We start from the raw sequence: 23,595 nt of genomic DNA, 5'->3' as shown, positions 1-23,595 counted from the left end.
TCCCCAGTATGGCTCCCTATCTCATTCCTCATCCCCAGCATTGCTCCAATCTTATTCCTCATCCCCAGCATTGCTCCCCATCTTATTCCTCATCCCCAGCATGGCTCTCTATCCCATCCCTCATCCTCATGATGGCTCCCCATCTCATTCCCCATTCCCAGCATGGCTTCCCATCTTGTTCCTGGTCCCCAGCACGGCTCTCCATCTCATTCCTCATGTCTAGCTTTGCTCCCTGTCTAATTCCTCATGTCTAGCTTTGCTCCCCATCTCATTCCTCATCCCCGGCATGTCTCCTTATCTCATTCCTCATCCCCGGCATATCCCCCCATCCCATTCCTCATCCCTGGCATATCCCCCCCATGTAATTCCTCATCCCTGGCATATGTCCCCATGTCATTCCTCATCCTTGGCATATCCCCCCATGTCATTCCTCATCCTTGGCATATCTCCCCATCTCATTCCTCATCCCTGGCATATCTCCCTATGTCATTCCTCATCCTTGGCATATCTCCCCATCCCATTCCTCATCCCTGGCATATCCCCCCCATGTCATTCCTCATCCTTGGCATATCCCCCCATGTCATTCCTCATCCTTGGCATATCCCCCCATGTCATTCCTCATCCTTGGCATATCCCCCCATGTCATTCCTCATCCTTGGCATATCTTCCCATCTCATTCCTCATCCTTAGCTTCCCATCTCATTGCTCATCCCTGGCATGACTCCCCATCTTATTCCTAGTCCCTGGCATGTCTCTCTATCTCCCTTCTTATCCCCGGCATGGCTCCCCATCTCATTCCTCATCCTCAGCATGGCCCCCATCTCATTCCTAGTCCCCGACATGCCTCCCTATCTTATTCCTCCTCAACACCACTCCCCATCTCATTCCTGGTTCCCATCATGGCTGCATTTCATCAAGGCTCCCATATCACTTCTAGTTCCCAGCATAGCTCTTAATCATAAATAAAAAAAAAAAAGTGCTTCTTTGACAAAATTAAAAAAAGGGGGGCTTTATTTACATTTTCCCACTTTCATTCTTCACATTTCAACTATGCAGTTTTTTAGAAGCCACATGGACAGCTTCCGAGACATTGTTTCAGCATTAGAAAAATCCTGCAATTAGCATATTGGTGGAGCCGTGTCCGGCCATTCTACAGCTGTGTTTTGCTATTGTCGTTTTCGCGCTGGGTAATTATATGCTGGGTGCCAGTTCAGCGCAGTAAATTGCATTTACTTGATATTAGGTTTTATTTGGCTTATATAAATACGGGGAACAGCTTTTCGCTTCCAGCTTATGTTGTGAACATTGCTTCTGAAAGCTTTTCATGTCGTACAGTTGGAATGTAAAATTAAAGCAATTTGAAAGAGCCTGATCTGGTTACTGAGCCGTTGAACTTTACCTCAATCCTTCCACCCCTAGCAGCACCAAACAGCTGGTCCGCTCATTGCCATCCTGTTAGACACTGCAATCACATGCCATTTAGATAGCTGCAGGCCTGAAGGGTGACTATTACTTCACAAGGTCCCTAGAGTTCATTTTTAAATGAATATTCGCTGATGGTTAAATGGTGCATTGAGAATTATACACCAATCGGCCAAAACAGGTGTAGCCAATAACATTGAATATCTGTGTGGCGTAAGCTAGGGGCGAAATCTGATAAATGCCCCCTTTATACTAATGTAGCCCGAACTTACTTTTGGTGGTAGATTTGGCCTTCAGTATAAAGTGTATAGGGACCGCTCGAGTCTCCACCGACAGATGATGCCTGACCTGTCTTTGTTCTCTGAGAGGTAGACCTCTGGCTGCATCTTACCCCTCCCTATTGAGAACAAATGAACATATTAAAGTGACTCTGTACCCACAATCTGACCCCCCTAAACCACTTGTACTTTTGAATAGCTGCTTTTAATCCAAGATCTGTCCTGGGGTCCGTTCGGCAGGTGATGCAGTTTTTGTCCTAGAAAAACAATTTTTAACCTTGCAGCCCCGTGCCAAACGGGAGTATCTGTGCCGTAACTTTGCACCACCACCCCCGTCCTTCACCACCCCCGTCCTACCTTCAGGAGACCGGACCTGGATTTCTGGTAAGTATAGCATTGTTTTACAGCATGATAACAACAAAACATTAATGAATGTATATTGCAAACTTGCTTTATATCACATCTACTGTTGATTTCGATTTCAAAAGTTATAACCATAGTGACACTTTAAGGTATACAGGCATCTTTACTTTTGGCCCCACCAAAGGTCTTCCCTGGCTGGGGAGGTCATGTAATTTTAAAGGTCCCTATTTTATGCTGCTGCCTTATCCATTCTATGGCTCCTTCTTTGCCATCAGGGCTTTCCTTGAAGGTTAGGAGCCAGTGGGCCTCCAGATAGTGTGCTGCCGTCCAACTGGAGTGGTGCTGACCCTTCTGCCATGTTCTCTCTCTCTACAGCCCCCAATCTCCATACCGGAGCCCTAGGACCTGCTCCACATAACCTTGTTTACAAAAGCAGAGCATGCAAGGGGACTTTAGAAAAATACAGACCCTGAATATTCAAGCCTTCCACCACCAGTGCTTATAACAGGATCAAATTTTTAAAAATATTTTCCCGGGACACCACACAAGGAAGTTGTATATGGTCGTGGAGGCGGCATTTTGTGGAGTTGGTGCTCCTGGTAGGGCAGCGTCCCAAGAATAACAATAGGAAGAGTCCCGGCACTCACCAAGTTCAATTATGTTTGTTAATTTAGTGCAAAAACATCATAAGGTACATGAGGACCTGTTTTGGCATATACCTTTTATCAGCAGGAGCTGATGACGAAACACGTCCTCCTGTACCTTATGTTGTTTTAGCACTGAATAAACAAACATAATTACAACTTGGTTAGTGCCGAGACTCTTCCTGTTACCACACAAGGAGGGACATCTGGTGAATCAGTGAAGGCTAGTGTCTTTGACCTGGTTTCTGGTGTGTATAGGGCTGTTTGTGTAGCTGTAGACTGGTCGCAGTGTCTATACTGACCCCTGTCCACCAATGTGTCTACAAGGGGCATGTGGGCCTCAGGAGTAGACCATCATAATTTCTATCCATACAGGTGATTAGTTTTACACTGTATTAAGCTCCTATTCCACAGGCCGACAGCGAGGAGCAAACTAGCGCTATTAGCACTTGTTTGATCCTCGTTCCCCGCTCCCTGCTGCCGCTATTCCACATGGCAGCAGTGAGCGAGTGAGTGCGGGAGGGGCCATGGGGAGCTGTGGGGGGGCTGCCCGGGTGATCACAAGATCGTCTGGGCAGCCCGTAGAGGATAGTGGCAGATCGCTGCTATCACAGTCATTTGTTTTTCAACATGCTTGAAAGACAAACAACTGCAATGATCAACCAACATGAACGATGTTGGCTGATCGTTGCCTTCTATTCCGTGGGACAATTATCGCCCGTTACGGTCGATATTGGCCCATAATCGTTCCGTGGAATAGGGTCTTTAGTCTGGTATAGCTGCACTTTCACAAGCAACCAGCACCAGCTATAGGTTCAGCATACATTCAGCTGAGATCCGGCGCACTTTATGCTTTGTTTACCAGGTCTATGAGATGGGGAGTCAATCATAGGTTACAACCATACTCTAGCTGTCCTAGGAGAATCCCTCTGAGAATCATGACAAATTATTGTGAAGGCAGCTTAGCACAAGTAACCGTTTCTATTGACCTCTGTAAAAGACTTATTCCACTATATTTGGTTGATTTTGACAGGGACACCAATTTCACGCCTGTCTATTTCTTCAATGCCCAAAATTCCTTGAGATGTTGCCTTCCTTCATAACAGTTCCACTTGAGTAACTAAATGTGACTTGAAAGATATAAAGCAAATTTTTGAAAACGACTTAAGTGAAGTTCTGTGCGTCTGAACAAATGGACATAAACCTTTATGAAATTTTCAATGCTAACTTAGGCTGACGGACGTTAGAGCCGCCGATGGAAAATTTACCATATCGTGTATGAAGTAGTTTGGGAACTAGTAGCAAGAAATATCAGAAAAAAAATGTGAAGGCTTTTTTTAATTTTTAAAAATATTTAATAAAAAAAAAATGACGTGACAGATGTACTATTTACATTTCAGGAGTACGGGCTTAATAAAAGCTTTATTTTTGGGATTAATTTAGTTATTTTTTTACAAAATTAGCACCACTTTTAACAAACCATGGATTTTAATAGTGCTAATCTCTAGTGCTTCCTTTAGGTCATCACTCGACCCTTTAAAGGGGTTTACCAGGGAAACATTGTTGATCCACAGAATAGGTCATTAGTAGTTGATTGGCAGGGTGTTGATGCCCAGCAACCCCAATGATAAGCTGTTCAGTGCTTACCCTACACAGAGAACGGGGCTGGAAGCATCAGTGTATTGGTGGTGCTGTATGACTGCAGCTTTAGCTCCTATGCACTTCAATAGGAGCTGGGGTTGCAGTACTGTTGCACCGCCACCAGACAGAGTAGGGAGCCAACAACTTCCCACACCACATATGTGTTGTGCTGAACACATGATCTGTGGGGTTACAAGTTTGTTAAAACTTCATCAACCTCTGCAACAGTATTTCACTGGAAAAGCCCTTTAAAGAGTCTCAATATAGATAGAGATTGTTAACTAAACCTGAATTTCCTCCATAAGGTAGAATTACTCATCTGAAACAGTTCTTCCTGAGTTATGTCTCATTTCAGTACTGAACAGGCTGCTGGCTACAAGAGCGGGATGTAAATCTGAAAGGGTACTATGTCCAAGATTACCAAGCTGGTTGTGGGGAGTCTTTTAGGCCATGCAAAGCTCACTCTGAAAATTAGTATGAAAAGTAGCTCCCATAAGAAATGGAAAGATCTTTTTACTAGTGCCACTTATAAAATGTAGCTTCCAAGGGGCTCAGAATAGTCACATTACTAAACTCCTTGATGGAGTGGTATCAAGTGTCCACAGTGTAAATCCATTGAATTCAATGGGAATGAGCTGGCAAAGCCCATAGATGCAAATAGTGCTGTTTTAGGGAAACGTTTTTTTAGGCTCAGATAGTAATTTTGATAAAACCACATACAGTATATGTAATCGATATTGTGGAAAACTAACCCTGATAAAATTCAAGCTAAGTTAAGGGCAGTGAGCAGTGAAACCGAGTTTAAAGGGCCATTTTAGCCTAGACATTAAACCTCTAGATCAGCATGGTGACATTTCGGATGATATGCCAACAGCGTCCATGCTGAGAAAGCCTTGCTCCTGGAACATTACATTTCTGTCTCCACCTGTAATGTTAATACCATGCAGCATATGTTGTATTGCAGGAATCTGAAATACACTGTAATAAACACAGACCAGGAGAAGCGGGAGCCGCGCAACAACACAGCACAGATGCTTCTTTATCATTTCTGCTTGTTCTTTAATTTTATTACCCGGCATTACACTATAAGGGTTCTGATGGAAATGTAAAAAAAAGAAAAGCCATAAACTCAATGAGCCAATAAATAGGTGACAATAATTTCAGATGGAAGTTTGGAAATTTTAATTAGCAAGAAAATGTACAAAAAATTGTTTATACAAATTCAATGAAATAGAAAAATGAAAACTCTCTACACTCGTATTATTGATTTTATTTTTTATTTTATTTTAGTTTTTTGTGTAAATACAGTAAGTCCAACATTCTGTGCTCATTGGTCTCCATTAGTTGGCTCCATTAAAGCATTAATGTCATCCAAAAACTTTTGACATGTCCTCAACACAGAGACCCCTACCAATTGCTAAATACTGCCAAGAGAAGCAGTGCGCTTTGCTCCCCTGTTAGCTGTTCTATCTAAGGGTATGTGCACACTGAGGAATAGGCGAGGAATTGAAGAGGAAAGTTTTCTGCTTGAAATTCCTCACCTATTCCGCTCTGGCAGAATAGAAACAGAATTTGAGCTGAATGAAAGCAGAATTTTAAGACCCTTTGGGGGAGATTTTTCGAAGGGTGTAAAATTTAGACTAGTACAAACTGCCCACAACAACCAATCACAGCTCAGCTTCCAGCTCTGGTCAAATAAAAGAGGAGCTGTGATTGGTTGCTGTGGGCAATTTGCACAAGTCTAAATTTTACACCCTTTGATAAATCGCCCCCTTTGACTTCTATAGAATTCCTCCAGTCAAATCCGCCCCAAAAATTGACAGGTCGATTCTTCTGGGGGAACGCAGATCTGCGTTGGAATTTCAGGACAGAAAACTCCGCCGTGTGCACTTATGCTCGTAAAGTCAATAGAAATGTATAAGAGCCAAGGCTGCCAATTTTTTTACGGGCAAAATTTCAGGCAGATTCCATGTGCATTTTGATGAGGAATCCGATTGAAATTCTGCAAGAATTTCTCTGTGTGTGTATATATTCTAACTCATTGAAGGGAACAGGTTCTATTGTGAGACTATGGAGCCTATTTCCTACAATGAGTCAAGTGGTGAGCTAGAGAGAGAAGTGCACAGCCACATGCTTATCCCAGCCATATATAATAATAGGTAGGAGTCTCAGCACTGAGACCCCAAACGATGAAAAAAAATTTTTTTGTGACAATGACAACACATTTTTTTGTGACAATGACAGTAATGTTTTAAATAGGGCAAGTATCGGTTTGTTGAAGATGAAAAAGAACAATGTTGCTAGCCCTTTGGTCACGGCATGGGTCAGCATAAACCCAAATGTAGCCAGGGGAGAAAGGAAAAGATTATTTATTGGGAAAAATTGTACAATTGAGTGGAGGCTCTAGGGGCAACCAACTGTCATATGTGGCCTCCATACCCCAACCTGATCATTGTTGAAGTAATATAGGTGGAATTCCATGGCCAATCCCGCCTGCCTCAGTGTCTCTATGTGATGGCTCACAAGCCTCCGCCGCGGCTGCTCTCCACTGAAAGAATTGACATGTCAGTTCTTTGAGCGGAGTGCGACAGAAGCAGAGGCACTACAGGCGCTCTGTCTATATTACTCAGTGTGAACATACCCTAACAACCCAAAGAAAAGACAGCAGAGTCTGGTTGGCAAGACACATAATGGGCACCATGATGCCCAATTTCTACCTTTGACAGAGGGTGTAATGAAACGGTCATGGTGGACAAGGAGTCGCTTCTGCTCGTCGGTAGATCAATCATTCTCTCTACTGGAGGTCTTTCTGTCCCGCCTAGCGCCTGTTCTCTCTGTGTGTGCCCTCGCGTAACTACTGCTCCCAACACCTCCTCGCATCTTGGTCAGAGCAGACTAGATAAGTAGTAATTCAGCATAATGACCTTCCTGCTTCTCTTAGACCAATAATATCCGTCTACTGGACAAAATATCTTTGAGTGAATCATAGAGGCATGTCTAGCAGTCAATGATCTCTCACCAAAAGGTTCACTACCCAAAAGAAGCCTCTGAGAGCCTTTTAATAGCGCAAAAAGAAAACTCTTTTATGCCCTCTTGTGGCAAATCCCAGTGTCCATTTAGACCAAACCTGTACTATATCTGCATTATATCGTTCTGGGACATAACTGTAGGCAACATGCAGTGATCTGACATTTCTATTCGAGTGCATTATTATTTACAGGATGGGATTCCTTGTCATATGAACTCCGTCAGCTGTATCTCTGCATGGCCAAAAGCCAGTACACATGGCAACTCATATAGCCAACCAAGCCTAATTCTGTACTACTGAGCTAAAGCTCTGAAATAGTTGGGTCTAGAGATGTATTTGGTTTGGCTTTTACCCACAGAGCAGTGATCTATAGCTATCCTACCAGCTGGATTTGTACAGCTTATTAAGTAACCACCCATAGGTGATACTCAAGATATCATTTTCTTCTTTTTTTTCCGAGAAATAAATAAACATTCAACACTGGACTCCAAAAAGACTTGGCACATAAAGGTGAAAAATTCCATTTCCATTACACAGAAATAGTTCCAAGTCTTTCTTGGCTGACCATATGCCTTAGAGGTGGTGACCTAGGACGGTGCTGCATGTTCCAGACATGTTTCGAAAATTGCTCTGATGACTGTATTTTCACCTGCCTCCCGGGGAAAAGAGTACTGGAAAGATCCAGTAGATTGCAACGGCTTGTACAAAGGTTTCCTAAGCAACAACTCTAAATTGAAAACACTCACAGCTTCAGATAAGGTTCATGTGTTTGTGCTTGAACAAGTACAAGGATACAAGGACTAGGCACATTTTAAGATGTGTTATACAATCTGGGTGTCCCCTCTTACATGGATTATCTGAAGTCTCACGACAAATCAGAAATTAGAGTCAAGGTTTTGTGTAGTGTTGAGCGGACTTGCTGAACTGTTCAGATTCGGCAACGTTCTCCGAAACTGAACACTCAGCATTTGACTTTCGGAAGTTGGAGAAGTTGAATGCCGCCCTAAGGAGTCCTGTAAACATGAATATTTCCATATGCTGTATCCTTGTATACCTGGCAGCCCTAAAACCGGGAGTCAAATGCAGAGCGTTCGGGTTTGAAGAACGTTGCTGGACTTGAAGAGTGCAGCAAGTCCGCTTAACATTGCTTTTGTTGGATAAGACTTTCAGGACAGTTCAGGGCACACAAGGGACACTCACACAGACAGGTGAAGCCCTGACACTGTCCCACTCCCACTGCCCCTACCTACTTGCCGCTAGACCACCCCAAATGATGGCGGACAACCAGGTGAGGTTCCCTGCACTGAAATAGGGTGACACGTTAGACAAGACAAAAGACAATAACAAAGACAGACAAAACACAATGACGGGTAGTCAGACAAAAATGGGTCAGAACCAGTAGAATCAAAATATAGATCAGAATCACAGAGCCAAAGAATAGTCAAAAGCAAGCCAGGGTCAGGTATAACAGGAGTTCACAGGAATACACAGCAGTAGAAAGCGACAGGTACAACAAGTGTAAACCTATACCAGGCATCAGGCTTAGGAAATGACTGAGCTTTATCTGAAAGCAGGTCCCGGTCTCAGAGACGATTGGAGCAGAGAAACAAGATTGCACAGGAGGACCAGGCTGTCAGTCATTTTCCAAGGCAAGGTGAACTGTATACCTGCTGGAAGAAATCTTCCCAGACAATGAGTAGGGAGTTAACCTAAATCAATATAAATGACCAGAGCTCGCGAGCGTGGTTTTACCAGGTACAATCCTGACATTACTCCCCCCCCTTTACGAGGGGCCACTGGACCCTCATTTGAACCACCAGGTTTGGAAGGGTATGTCTGATGGAACGAGTCTTGGGGCATGGAGATCTCTAGCAGACACCCAAACTCGTTCCTCGGGTCCATACCCTTTCCAGTGGACCAGATACTGAATTGAGTTTTGCACTCTACGTAAATCCATTATTTTTTCCACTTCAAATTCCAGCTCTCCCTGAACAACAACTGGACTAGGTGGAGTTTTAAAAACAATTGGTGAAATGTATTTCTTAAGCAAAGATTTATGGAAGACAGGGTGAATACGAAGAGACCTGGGTAATTGCAATTTATAGGATACTGGGTTGATGATTTCGGCGATTAAATATGGACCGATAAAACGGGGTGCAAACTTATTTGAGGGTACTCTTAAGCGAAGATTTTTTGAAGAAAGCCATACTTTATCTCCAACAGCATAATTAGGCCCAGGCAAGCGCTTTTTATTTGCATATTGTACATGGCGGAGTTGGGCTTTTTCCAGATTCTTATGATTCTGAGCCCAGACTGTGCACAGTCGACGAATTACAGATTTAACTGAAGCCTGATCAGATTCGTGACCAGTAGCGGCGGAGTACCTTGGGTGGAAACCGTAATTACAGTAGAAGGGAGACAGTTGTGTCAAGGAGTTCGTGATTATTGAGGGCAAACTCGGCCAGTGGCAAGAATTCCCTCCACCTTTCCTGGCATTCAGAGACATAACACCTGAGATATTGTTCTAATGACTGGTTTAATCTCTCTGCCTGCCCATTGGTCTCGGGATGAAAGGCGGATGAGAAGGATAGAGAAATACCCAACTGGCCACAGAAAGCCCTCCAAAACCTCGACACGAACTGAACTCCCCTGTCAGATACAATATTAGAAGGAATACCATGTAATCTGAGAATATGGCAAACAAACAGACCTGCCAAAACTTTAGCATTAGGCAATTTCTTTAACGCAACAAGGTGACACATTTTTGAGAAACGGTCTACCACCACCCATATCACCGACCTTCCCTGGGAGAGGGGAATATCGGTGATGAAATCCATTGACAAATGCCTCTTGGGCACAGGGAGAGGATGAAGCAACCCTTCAGGAAGTCTCCGGGGAGTCTTGGCCCTGGCGCAGGTTTCACAGGCCATAACAAATTCCTTAACATCCCGTGCCCAAGATGGCCACCAATAAGTACGGGATAATAAATATTTGGTGCCCGCAATGCCCGGATGACCTGCCAAGACTAAGGAATGCACTTCTTTCAAGATTTTAAGTCTAAGGTGACCTGGAACAAAAAGTTTACCTTGGGGTAGACCTGGGGGCGCTAATTCTTGAGAATTAGTAATGGACGACAGCAAATCGGGAGTAAGGGTAGAGACCACAACTCCTGGGGTGAGGATATTCTCAGGTTTCTCGTTGGGGGCATCACGGGCACTGAAACTCCTAGACAAGGCATCTGCCTTAACATTTTTTGCACCAGGGCGATAAGTTACAATAAAATTAAACCTTGTAAAGAATAAGGCCCACCGCGCCTGTCGAGGGTTGAGCCTCTTGGCATTATCAAGATACAATAGATTCTTATGATCAGTTAATACAACCACTCTATGTTTGGATCCTTCCAGGAAATGTCTCCATTCCTCGAATGCCCACTTTATAGCTAGCAATTTGCGGTCCCGATGTCATAATTAATCTCTGAGGTGGAGAATTTCCTGGAGAAGAAGGCCACAGGACGGAGGTTGGTGTACGGCTCTGCTCCCTAGGACAGAGCCGCTCCAACTCTTGTCTCAGAAGCGTCCACCTCGACAACAAATGTTTTTTCAGGATCTGGGTGGACCAGTACAGGAGCGGTAGAGAAACAATTCTTCAAAGCAGTGAAGGCCTGTTCTGCCTCTGGTGTCCAAGCAGTGGGGTCTGAGACTTTTTTAGTAAGATCAGTAAGGGGCTTAGCTATAACAGAAAAATCTTGCAAAACACAGAAAACGTTGAATTTCTTTTAGTGAACTGGGACGTACCCATTCCTGTATGGCAGAAACTTTCTGGGGATCCATACCAATAGAATCACGAGTGAGAATATAACCCCGGAACCCCACCTCTTGGACACCAAATTTGCACTTAGATAGCTTAGCACATAAATAGTTCTGTCGCAACTAGAAAGGACAATCCTCACATGTTCCTGATGGGTAGTCCAATCTGGTGAAAAGATGAGGATGTCATCTAGGTACATGACCATAAACCTACCCAAAAGGTCACGAAAAATATCATTTACGAACCTTTGGAAGACGACAGGGGCATTACTGAGACCAAATGGCATAACTAAATACTCAAAATGACCCTCAGGAGTATTGAATGCCATCCTCCACTCATCACCCTCTCTAATACGGATCAAGTTGTAGGCTCCCCGGAGATCTATTTTGGAGTACCAGTGGGCACCCACAACCTGATTGAACAAATCCGGCATTAGAGGAAGAGGATGCTGGTCCTTAACCGTGATTTTATTTAATTCTCTGTAGTCTATACATGGTCTTAGACCTCCATTTTTCTTGTTGACAAAAAAGAAACCTGCCCCCATAGGTCGATACTGAGGGCCGGATGTAACCCTTGCGGAGGCTTTCCTGAATATAGTCACGCATTGACTCTCGCTCTGGAGCAGATAGGTTGAAAATACGTCCCTTAGGGAATTTCGCTCCAGGAACAAGGTCAATGGCGCAGTCATACGGCCTATGTGGGGGAAGATGGTCTGAGCTGACTTCATCAAAGACGTCTCGGAAGTCAGCTATGAATTCCAGTATAGACCCAGAATAAGCTGTACATTCTAAGGTCTGTACAATGCTCAGATGAGAATGACAACTAGAACCCCATTTAAGCAACTCAGCAGTCACCCAATCAAACACCGGGTTATGGAGACGAAGGCAAGGCAAACCAAGAATTATGTCAGAGGTCAATCTATCCATAACAAAAAATGAAATTTTTTCAGAGTGAAGACACCCCACTGAGAGGGTGACTTCGGCAGTGCGAAACTTAATTCTTTCTTCTGTCAAAGGAGTGGAATCAGCCCCAGTGACCGAGAAGGGAGAACACAAAGGAATAAACTCTATGTCTTGGGCCCGAGCAACAACAGCATTTATAAAATTAATTGCAGCCCCTGAGTTTTACTACCAGTGGACAAGGAAACCGGTAATAAAACTTTTTTCACAGACACGGGAGGTACCTGTGTGCCTGAGTGGCTTCCCGGGTCACCACTCAGGCACTGAAGTTTTTCCTGCAACGGCTTGGACTTGGAGGGACAGGCTCTGAGGAAATGGCCCGATTTTCCACAATATAGACACAGGAAATTTTCAAGTCGGTGCTTCCTCCGAGCGGCAGCATCAGTCAGTCCCAGTTGCATTGGTTCTTCACTGGGCGGAGAAGGAGGAGAAGGTGGAGAAGGAGGGACAGACCTTTCAGAAAAGGCAAAAGCAGACTTAGAAGAAGAAAAACCTGGTCTGAACGGGAGATATGAGACCCTTTGTTTTTCTCTGTGTCTCTCTCTAATCCTTCTATCCACACTAACCTCTAGGGCCATATAGTCACTGAGGGTGTCTGGGGTAAGATGACTTACCAAAGCATCCTTAACAGCCTCAGACAAGCCTTGTCTAAACAATCTTTTTAGAGGCTGGTCAGGCCACCCAGTTACTGTGCACCACTGGCGGAATTCAGAGCAATAATCTTCAGCAGAGCAAAGGCCCTGCTGAATGGACAGGAGATGGGTCTCCGCCAGTGCTATACGGTTGGGGTCATCGTAAACTTGGCCTAGGACTTAGACAGTGACCAATCCTGTGGAGGACCCTTTAGGAGAGAAACTCCCAACTTTCTCAGCTTCAGTCGGGAACTGGTTAAACCTAAAAAACAACCAACATTATTCACGAAACGTCAGGATCCCCTTCAAAACGATCTGGCAGAGGCATGCTAGGTTTCCGCTGGAGACTTTGGACAGGGAAAACGGGCTGAGAAAGTAACATGGGAGGCAGCAGCAGGGCAGTTTCTAGGTAATTTGAACTACTGGGCGAATCTTGCTGAAAGCGCCCCCCCCAAAGTGATATGTGGAGGGGGTGCGGGTGTTACTAGGGGGAAGCAGTGTGTGTATCATGGCATACAGCAGTGTTATTCAACCCTTTTCTACGTGGGGCAAAAAAAAAGTCATTCAGTGACTCACAGGTGACGTCTTCTTTGTTCCCTTCTGGCCCGGACCACCATGATGATCTTTTGTGAACCTGCCGGACAAACATTTTTAGGCTCCGCACTTTTATAATTTCCACTTTTTTGTGTCATGTGCAGTAAAGTGAGTAGGTATGTGGGTTGCCCCCTGTATGTAGCATCCCCTGCTGTGTCCCATATAGTAATAATGCCACCTGTGCTGTACCCATAGTAATAATTTGCTGTGCTGCATCCAAATTAGTAATAATCCCCCCCCGTGCTGTCCCCATAGTAATAATCCTCCTGTGCTGTCCTCATATTAATAATCCCCCCCAATGCTGTCCCCATATTAATAATCCCCCCCAATGCTGTCCCCATATTAATAATCCCCCCAATGCTGTCCTGATATTAATCCCCCCAATGCTGTCCTGATATTAATCCCCCCAATGCTGTCCTGATATTAATAATCTGCCCCAATGCTGTCCTCATATTAATAATCCACCCTAATGCTGTCCTGATATTAATAATCCCCCCAATGCTGTCCTCATATTAATAATCCCCCCAATGCTGTCCTCATATCAATAATCCCCCTGTGCTGTCCTCATATTAATAATCCCCCCCATGCTGTCCTCATATTAATAATCCCCCCCAATGCTGTCCTGATATTAATAATCCCCCAATGCTGTCCTCATATTAATAATCCCCCCCATGCTGTCCTCATATTAATAATCCCCACCATGCTGTCCTCATATCAATAATCCCCCCATGCTGTCCTCATATTAATAATCCCCCTGTGCTGTCCTCATATCAATAATCCCCCTGTGCTGTCCTCATATTAATAATCCCCCCCATGCTGTCTTGATAATAATAATCCCCCCAATGCTGTCCTCATATTAATAATCCCCCCAATGCTGTCCTCATATTAATAATCCCCCCAATGCTGTCCTGATATTAATAATCCCCCCAATGCTGTCCTCATATTAATAATCCCCCCCAATGCTGTCCTCATATTAATAATCCCCCCCAATGCTGTCCTCATATTAATAATCCCCCCCAATGCTGTCCTCATATTAATAATCCCCCCAATGCTGTCCTCATATTAATAATCCCCCCCAATGCTGTCCTCATATTAATAATCCCCCCCAATGCTGTCCTCATGTTAATAATCCCCCTGTGCTGTCCTCATATTAATAATCCCCCCCAATGCTGTCCTGATAATAATAATCCCCCCAATGCTGTCCTCATATTAATAATCCCCCCAATGCTGTCCTCATATTAATAATCCCCCCAATGCTGTCCTGATATTAATAATCCCCCCAATGCTGTCCTCATATTAATAATCCCCCCCAATGCTGTCCTCATGTTAATAATCCCCCTGTGCTGTCCTCATATTAATAATCCCCCCCATGCTGTCTTGATATTAATAATCCCCCCATGCTGTCCTCATATTAATAATCCGCCCCAATGCTGTCCTCATATTAATAATCCCCCCCCCTGTGCTCTGCCCCCCATAGTAAAAAATCCCCCCCATGCTGTCCTCATATAAATAATCTCCCCCTGTGCTCTGCACCCCACCCCCCAAAACACACACACACACACACACACAAAACAACATTATACTCACCTCAATAGATAGAGTGGGTCCCTGTCTGTTCTTCTCCTCCGGCCTGCGAGGAGCAAGCAGGCCGCCGCCGCCGCCCCTGCACACATCTTCTCCCTCCAGCACAGTCAGATGACGTCATATACTGGAGGGAGACGATGTGTGAGGGGGCGGCAGCAGCCAGCCGGGTAATAAGCGCTTGGCTCGGTCAAGTGCCGTCCGTGGGGCCGAGCTGCGGTCCGGCGGGCGGTACAGGGGTCTGAGCAGGTGATGGGGAGGTCAGGCCAGGACCCAGAGGAGGGGGCGGCAGCAGCCAGCTGGGTGATGAGCGTTCGGCTCGGCCAAGCGCTGTTCGGGGGGGCCGAGCTGCAGTCCAGCGGGCGGTACAGGGGTCGGAGCAGGTGATGGGGCGGGCGCGCTGACGGCCGGGAGTACACGCCGCTAAGTGAGGTCCTGGGGGTGCCACCAGCGCCCCCAACCTCTCGACGCCCTGTGCGGTCGCCCGGCCCGCCCGCAGAAACGGCCATGGGCAGCAGTGTCAGATGAATTGGTAGTTATGGCATCTAGACGTTGTGAAATTTGATCAACAACACCTGCCATTCCCTGGCACTGAGTTGCCAACTCAGCCAGGCGGTCACTGACCGACGGATCGGCACTTATAGGCCTGGTATAATGTCAGGACAGTTAAGGGCACACAAGGGACACTCACACAGACAGGTGAAGCCCTGATACTGTCCCACTCCCACTGCCCCTACCTACTTGCCGCTAGACCACCCTAAATGATGGCGGACAACTAGGTGACGTTCCCTGCACTGAAATAGGGTGACACGTGAGACAAGACAAAAGACAATAACAAAGACAGACAAAACACAATGGCGGGTAGTCAGGCAAAAATGGGTCAGAACCAGGAGAATCAAAATATTGATCAGAATCACAGAGCCAAAGAATAGTCAAAAGCAAGCCAGGGTCAGGTATAACAGGAGTTCACAGGAATACACCGGAGCAGAAAGCCAGAGACAGGTACAAGTGTAAACCTATACCAGGCATCAGGCTTAGGAAATGACTGAGCTTTATCTGAAAGCAGGTCCCGGTCTCAGACGATTGGAGCAGAGAAACAAGATTGCACAGGAGGACCAGGCTGTCAGTCATTATCCAAGGCAAGGTGAACTGTATACCTGCTGGAAGAAATCTTCCCAGACAATGAGTAGGGAGTTAACCTAAATCAATATAAATGCCAAAGCAGGATCACACCGTGTTCACACTAATAAAATTATAAAAGAAAATAACTATTGTGCCGCCATGATCGTAACCGGCGACCAGAGCTTGCGAGCGTGGTTTTACCAGGTACAATCCTGACAAAGACATCTTGAAATAAAATGTTGCTGATGGTCGTCAAATGACCGTAATACGATATAGTTTATTATCTATATTATGGCTATAGCACCTGGCTCTCCACTGGTTCTACTGAACGGGACATAAATCATCATAGGATCCCATATTACGAGAGAGTGCGGGTGTAAAAAAAGGAAGATCATTTTCTTCACCTTAAATGTTTATAGTCATTTCAACAAATTTTCAATAGATCAATAGGACAAGTGAATGTAAGAAAATGTGTAATATATCTTATCAGACAAAAAAATTCTTTTTTTTTCTCCCCCACTCCTTAGATAACTGTCAATCACTCTGAAAAGTTCATCTGTATTCTGCAAAATAAAAATTATTTTTAATTTCTTTAAAAAGGTAGTTCATAAAAAAAAACTTACTTCAAAACAACTGGTGTCAGAAAGTGCCAGAGATTTGTAATTTACTTCTACTTCTTTACTTCTGGTACTTATCAGCTGCTCCATGTCCTACAGGAAATGGTATTCTTACCAGTCTAGAGAGAAGGGGAGTTTTTCTGTGGGGATTAGCTACTGTTTTGGACAGTTCCTGACATGGACGGAGGTGGCAGCAGAGAGCACTGTGTCAGACTGGAAAGAATACACCACTTCCTGCAGTACATACAGCAGCTGATAAAGACTGGAAGACTCAAGATTTTTTTTTTTTATAGAAGTAAATTACAAATCTCTGGCACTTTCTAGCACCAGTTAATTTAAAAGATTTTTTTTTTGTGAACTATCCCTTTAAGTTTAATATTTTAAAGGGAACCTGTCACCCCCCGTGCCAGGGTCACAGGCTCCCGACCCCCAGTTAGAGCCCCCTATACTCACCTAATCCCGCCGGGTCCCGCTTCTGGATCCGGTCGGGTCACGGAGATCTCAGCCGCTGCAGCCCGGCGCGCGCGCTCCTCAGATGAGTCCAACGCTCATAGAGAATGATGGAGCGTTGGACTCTCCTGTCATTCTCTATGGGTGTTGGACTCATCTCTCAGCGCGCGCGCCGGGCTGCAGCGGCTGAGATCTCCGTCACCCGACCGGATCCAGAGGTGGGACCCGGCGGGATTAGGTGAGTATAGGGGGCTCTAACGGGGGGTCGGGAGCCTGTCACCCCGGCACGGGGGTGACAGGTCCTCTTTAATTGATTACATCTAGCATTGCCGGTATTTACATGTTATACAATGAAATATCAAGTTACTGTTCCATGTATTATTAATAATAAATGTTATAATTATTAATTTATATTCCAGTAGCTGGAACCTAATAATTATTTACTGCAGGTGTGATAGAAAATGCTGCCCAAGTAATCATAATAATGATAAAAGATACACTCCTGCTACTATTAGTAATAATAATACCAGTAATATACTGCTCCTACTACTTATCATCATCAGCCGCCTAAGAAATAGATGACTAAATCCGAACCTTAGCTGAATTCATGGAAATAATATTACGAGAGTTTTTTCCCAAGCGTTTTCGTGAGATTTTACTTGTTTTTTTTTTTACCTTAACAAGCAACACAAGGACTTTTACTAAGGAGTGTGAATATTCTAAAAGGAGTTGGTGTTTATTTTGTTTCAATATATTCTGTGTGGAATTTATGTAAAAGTCTTTAATATAGTAAAGTAGTCATAGTAAATGAGTCTAAGTCTAAAAAGTTGCAAACAAAAACACCTGGTACTGACTGGACGTAGGGCTGCACCAGTTTTTAAAATTTTTTTAAAGGTTGCAAACGATAAATTGGGCGCAAATCCCGGATTATGCAAATTTTTGGGTGAATACTCAGATCAGGCAGATAAAAATATAGTAGCATCTACAAAATATTCGTTGAATTCTGGTTCATAAATGGAACCTAATCAAAAAATCAAAATTTTCACCTAAAAATAGGTCTAAAGAATTTGATAAATGGCCCTTGTTATAGCATAGTGCATTTTTGATTAATAGTTTATATATATTTATCATTTCTATTATTATTATTATTATTTGTTTTGTTCCGTTTTTTTTTCCGTTTGTATTTTAGTGATGTTTTTCATCTGTACGCCTCCATTGTTGTTTTCTTTTTCTACTTATGAAACTCTAACTTTATCAATATTGTTCCCATATCTCTGTTGGGTAAGTAGTAGTGAGCAGTCTTCTAAGAAATACTGATGATCTACTGATCACTGCTCACATCCAGATCAATACACGTTTTATTCTCTCTCCATAGACTTCCACCTATAAAGCATAGAGAAGTTCATGTCAACATTTTTACAGTATATGCCTATTTTATATAGCCCCACAGAGATATATATGTGTATATATATATATATATATATATATATATATATATATATATATATATATAATTTTTTGTTTCCCTAACATCTTGTATCTTCTTTTTATTCTGTGGGTCAGCACAAACACATTGATACCAGAGTTGTAGAGGTTTTATTTTATTTTTTTATTAATTTTTATTGTAGAGGTTTTATTATTTTATTATTATTATTATTATTATTATTATTATTTTTAGTTAATTACTTTTATATAACTCATTAGTATACTGATTAGTACAGTACAGTGTGAGCCAATAGTGACCGGGGGAGCTTTCTCCTCTCCGAAATACCTTCGTAACACCTCTACAGTCACTGTCTTACTGAGATGTCAGTTCTTGTGAGGTTGTGACACAGACATAAAAGACACTAGAGACCAGTGGGGACCGTGAGCGGCGGTGCTGCGGCAGCGGGATGGGTAAGTATCATTTGATTGTTATGTCCCCACTACCCCATGCCCTCCCTGTTATTTTAATTTCCTAGAGTACTACTTTAACTTTGATTCCACACTAGCCACGTTGCCAGTCTTTAACATGAGGTTTTACATTGGAACCGGAAGTCCAGGGCAATACTGAGACGCTATCTGTATACAGGAGCACACTATATAATAACACAGAACAACAAGATTTCTGTATATCTCTTTGCTGTGTTATTATGTCTAAAAGAAAGCCTGCTTTATCCAATAACAGCATCATTTAGTCATCTATACAGTCACGCTCTGTTGCCTTCTGTATTGTACATGGTAATTTATTATCACTTTATTCTCGTAGTATCTTGTATATTTATGACACACAGTATAATGACACTGAAATAGCGGAATCATTCTATTCAACTTGTGTGTCAACAACTCAATCAACACATAAGTCTAAATTGATTATATTTCTTAAAGTTGTTTTCTCAAAATTAAATTCAATTTTCATTGTATGGATCATAAAAAGTGACAGTGTTTTACGCAGTTAAAAAATCATCCAAAGAGGCGTTCTGACATTTACTATTATAATACGGCACAAAGCGGTGTTCAAAGTGTATAGCAAAGTGCATGTCCACCTATTGAGTGCTAGAGGACGCACATGCTCAGTCACTCCCCTCTACAGACAAGTCTCTGGTTCCTCTGTACACGTACACGTGAAGGGGGGGGGGGGGGGGGCATAGCTTGCAGTGCATGGAATGAAGTATGCCTTAAATCATAACAGGTGAATTATGTAGTGAAACCTGACTCCTACTAGTTTTGAGGCGCCCTGTCACACTGTTTGAGTTTGGCAACATTCACCAAACCTAAACGCTCAGTATTTCATTCCCAGCAACTGGAGAAGTTAGATGCTGCCCAAGGGAGCCTTGGAAAACATGAATACAGCCATAGGCCATGTTTTGCAACAACGGCCATGATTTATACAAAACATACATTGTATGTGTATGAATGGAATCCTGGCGGAGTGTATACACATAGTATACGCTCCGGCCGGGATTCTGACCAGCCGCACAAAAAAACTGACTTGTCAGTTTTGTGTGGCCACTATTCATTGAACATGTCAGTTCACACAATGGAGCGTGCAGTACCGTCCGGGATGATCTTCAGTAACAACGGCCGGCAATGTGTGAACATGGCCAAAGGCTGCATTTGGGTTTTCCGGTCAGTGCTAGGGCAGCATCCAACTTCTCCAGTTGCAAGGAATCAAATGTCGAGTGTTCGGATTTGAAGCATGACGCCAAATCATCTGCTCAACACTACTAAACACACTTGGACCACAGAGGAAAAAAAATCCAGATTGTTAATAGATCCGGCACATACTAAACCTCACTTCCTGTTTTCTGTCTGTCTGAGTCTCTTACCAGAGACAGATTTACCATAACAACAGGCAGTGGACTACAAATTGCAGAGAAGGGAGACACCAAGGGGCCAAGAGACATGTTTTACTGGTGAAAATGTAGACATTCAGTATATGTGAGACTTAAAGTTGTTTGAAACGTCAGATCTTAAAACTGCTGTGTTTTTTTTACTACCTTACTATGACAAGTCATGTTTATACTCCTACTCGCATTACGGTACACTTTACATTTACGCACTCACCATAGGGAATAATTATAGGGGTTCTTGAGAGAGAGAACGCAATGACTTAATTGCATACCACAATGGTGTTTAAAATAGTCTGTATAAATGTCAAGGGCCCTAAAAGCCCATTCAAGCACTCCCTCTTGTGGGAAGACGCTCATCAATCAGATGCCTACAGGATGCACATCCTAATGAGGGAGATAATCAAACACACAAGCTGCCCACACATCTATACGGCTCCAGCAATCAATACATGGAGTGGAGATCACTATAAATAATTCTATGACATTTGAGCTAATCCAAGTTACTGAGGATACTGAAGTATCTTTGTAGTCCTTGTCTGTACAATTAAAAACATAATATAAATTATTACGAGATTTTACCTGTAAGGTTTTTAAGCAAATCGAGACCCACTAAGGGGCTTTGCCATACTCCTTGGTGATTTTAAAGATTTCAAGATCCAAAAACATTCCCTGAATGATACATCTCGTTACCTCCTAGATATCCGAAGGCTACAACACTCTCTTGAGAGGGAATACATATTTTACTAAAATCTACATAAAACATATCCATGTATAGATATGATTGACCACAATAAGCCCAGTCAACTGGTTGGGTCATGCCGCGATCTCTGATACATTCTTTGGAAATCATAACTTCCCATGCCCTGGCACCTAGACAATTATTCATAATTTTTATTATTCATTCCTACAATGACTCCCAGGCTATCTTATCCTCTATTCAAATAAAGAAAAAAGTAGCCTTACTCTTCTATTGTGTGCCCACAAGTAGTGTAGAGCGGAGAGGCCAAACTGTTCGGGTTCGGCAACAATCTCTGAATCTGAATGCTCAGCATTTGACTCCCTGTGGCTGCAGAGGTTGGACGTCGCTCTAGGGCTGGCAGGAAAACATGGATACAGCCTATGGCTAAGTTCACACAACATATTTATCCAATAAATAACAGTTGTTGTTGCAGATTGCAACACCGGCCCTTATCAATTGAAAAAATATTTTGCACTAATTTCTATGGAATTCATGCGGCCGCACAGAAAACTGACATGTCAGTTTTGTGCTGCTGCTATTCATTATATAGTGGCCACACAAAACTGACAGTGCAGACAATGTAAAGTGCGGCTCCGGGCATACTTTACATTGACTGCTATGGTTAATTGAAATGCAGGCACACCCAAATGCGCCCACATTCCAATTAAAAAGAAATAAAGTTCATCTGGCTGGTACTGCAGTACCCACCGGGATGAACTTCACAGACAGTGGCATTTCTGTGACACGGCCCTGTCACAGAAAGGCCGCTGTCATACACTGTGTTTGAACTACCTCCTACTATTACTAATACCACTACACAGCCACACTTCTCCTGCCTTGTCTATCATGTTCCATACTGTACTACTACTGCTACTACTAGTATTATTACTATTAGCCTTACACAGTCGCATATCTCCTGCCCTGTCCATCATGTCCCATACTGTACTGCTACTGCTACTACTATTACTACTACTACTACTACTACAACCCTACACAGCTGCACATCTCCTGTCTCCTCTATCATGTCCCATACTGTACTACTACTACTACTACTACTACTACTACTACTACTACTACTACTACTACTACTACTACTACTACTACTACTATCACCACCACCCCATACAGGATAAAAAAAAAAAAAAAAACATAAAACCTCAGAGTGGCTCCAGGCAATTTAATATCAGCGCAAATTAATTTGACCAAACTTAATTTTATGTTTTATTTTTTAAATTAATGTCATGCTTAAAAAAAATCAGCATCTCTGACTAGCATGTAGCTTTCAGCTGTATAAATATTCAGGAGCTCTCTCCAACTGGACAACTTTCCTCCACATCACTGAACCATGACAAGGAATGTGAACAAGAAGGCTGATAATTAGTCAGCGCGCAACAAGAACATGTAAATACCTAATTCATCTCACCCGCGACATAAATAATGGACGCCTTTCATCTGCTCCAGCTGTACTGAAGTGATGAGGTGGCTTTTATACACTGTATATGGAAACATGAAGCCTTTCTAATTCACCGAGCCTTTTTCTGAGCAGTCTTTTATATTGTACCTGAATGAATAAATCAATATGACAAACTCTCGGCACAGCAGAGATGACTTTAATCAGAAGAGTTCTTCTGCGCGGAAAATAAAATGTTTCTCCTTTTACTAAGATGATCATTTTTTATCTTGGGTTTTTATCAGGTGGCGATGTGGCTGTTCCAAAAATTTAGGTTTAAAATTAAAATTTAAAAAATAGAGATGAATAGAGATGAGCGAACTGTTCGGACTTTTGGTCCGAAAGCAGTTCGCTCTCTCGGCATGCCTGTGATCCCGGCCGTATAGTTGCACTCCCGGGAATATGCGGCCAGGATATTCCAGGGAATCGATGTTTAAATCCCTGGAATATCCGGGCCGCATATTTGCGGGCTCACAACTATGCGGCCGGGATCACAGGCATGACGAGAGAGCGCCAATGCCATTGGACCAAAAGTCCGACTGTCCGCTCATCTCTACCAGGGAACAGGCCAGGTATACATGGTCAGCAAGCCAGGTTGTCAGCAGGAGAATCACATCAGTACCAGAGATGAGAGAGGTATAATAGTCAGATGGGCAAAGGGTCAGGGCAAGTAGCTTCAGAGGCAGGTGTCAGGCAATCCAAGTCAGCAACAGGAGAGGCAGGCAGTACAGACGAGACTAAACAGTAAGCGTAATCAAAGAAATAGTCACTGGTCAGGATACACAGCAAAAATAGCAGACAGACTCATTTGATTGGAGTGCTAGAACCCAACAATGCTCAGGCAAGGGAATGGCAGATGGAGCTAGCTTAAAAAGGTGCAGGTGGCTCTGGATTGACAGAGGGCAGTAGCAGGTGGAGACAGGCTGCCTCTATAAA

The sequence above is a fragment of the Dendropsophus ebraccatus genome, chromosome 7 (assembly GCF_027789765.1).
Source record: "Dendropsophus ebraccatus isolate aDenEbr1 chromosome 7, aDenEbr1.pat, whole genome shotgun sequence".
NCBI lineage: Eukaryota > Metazoa > Chordata > Amphibia > Anura > Hylidae > Dendropsophus > Dendropsophus ebraccatus.
Note: the sequence above shows the minus strand (reverse complement) of the source record.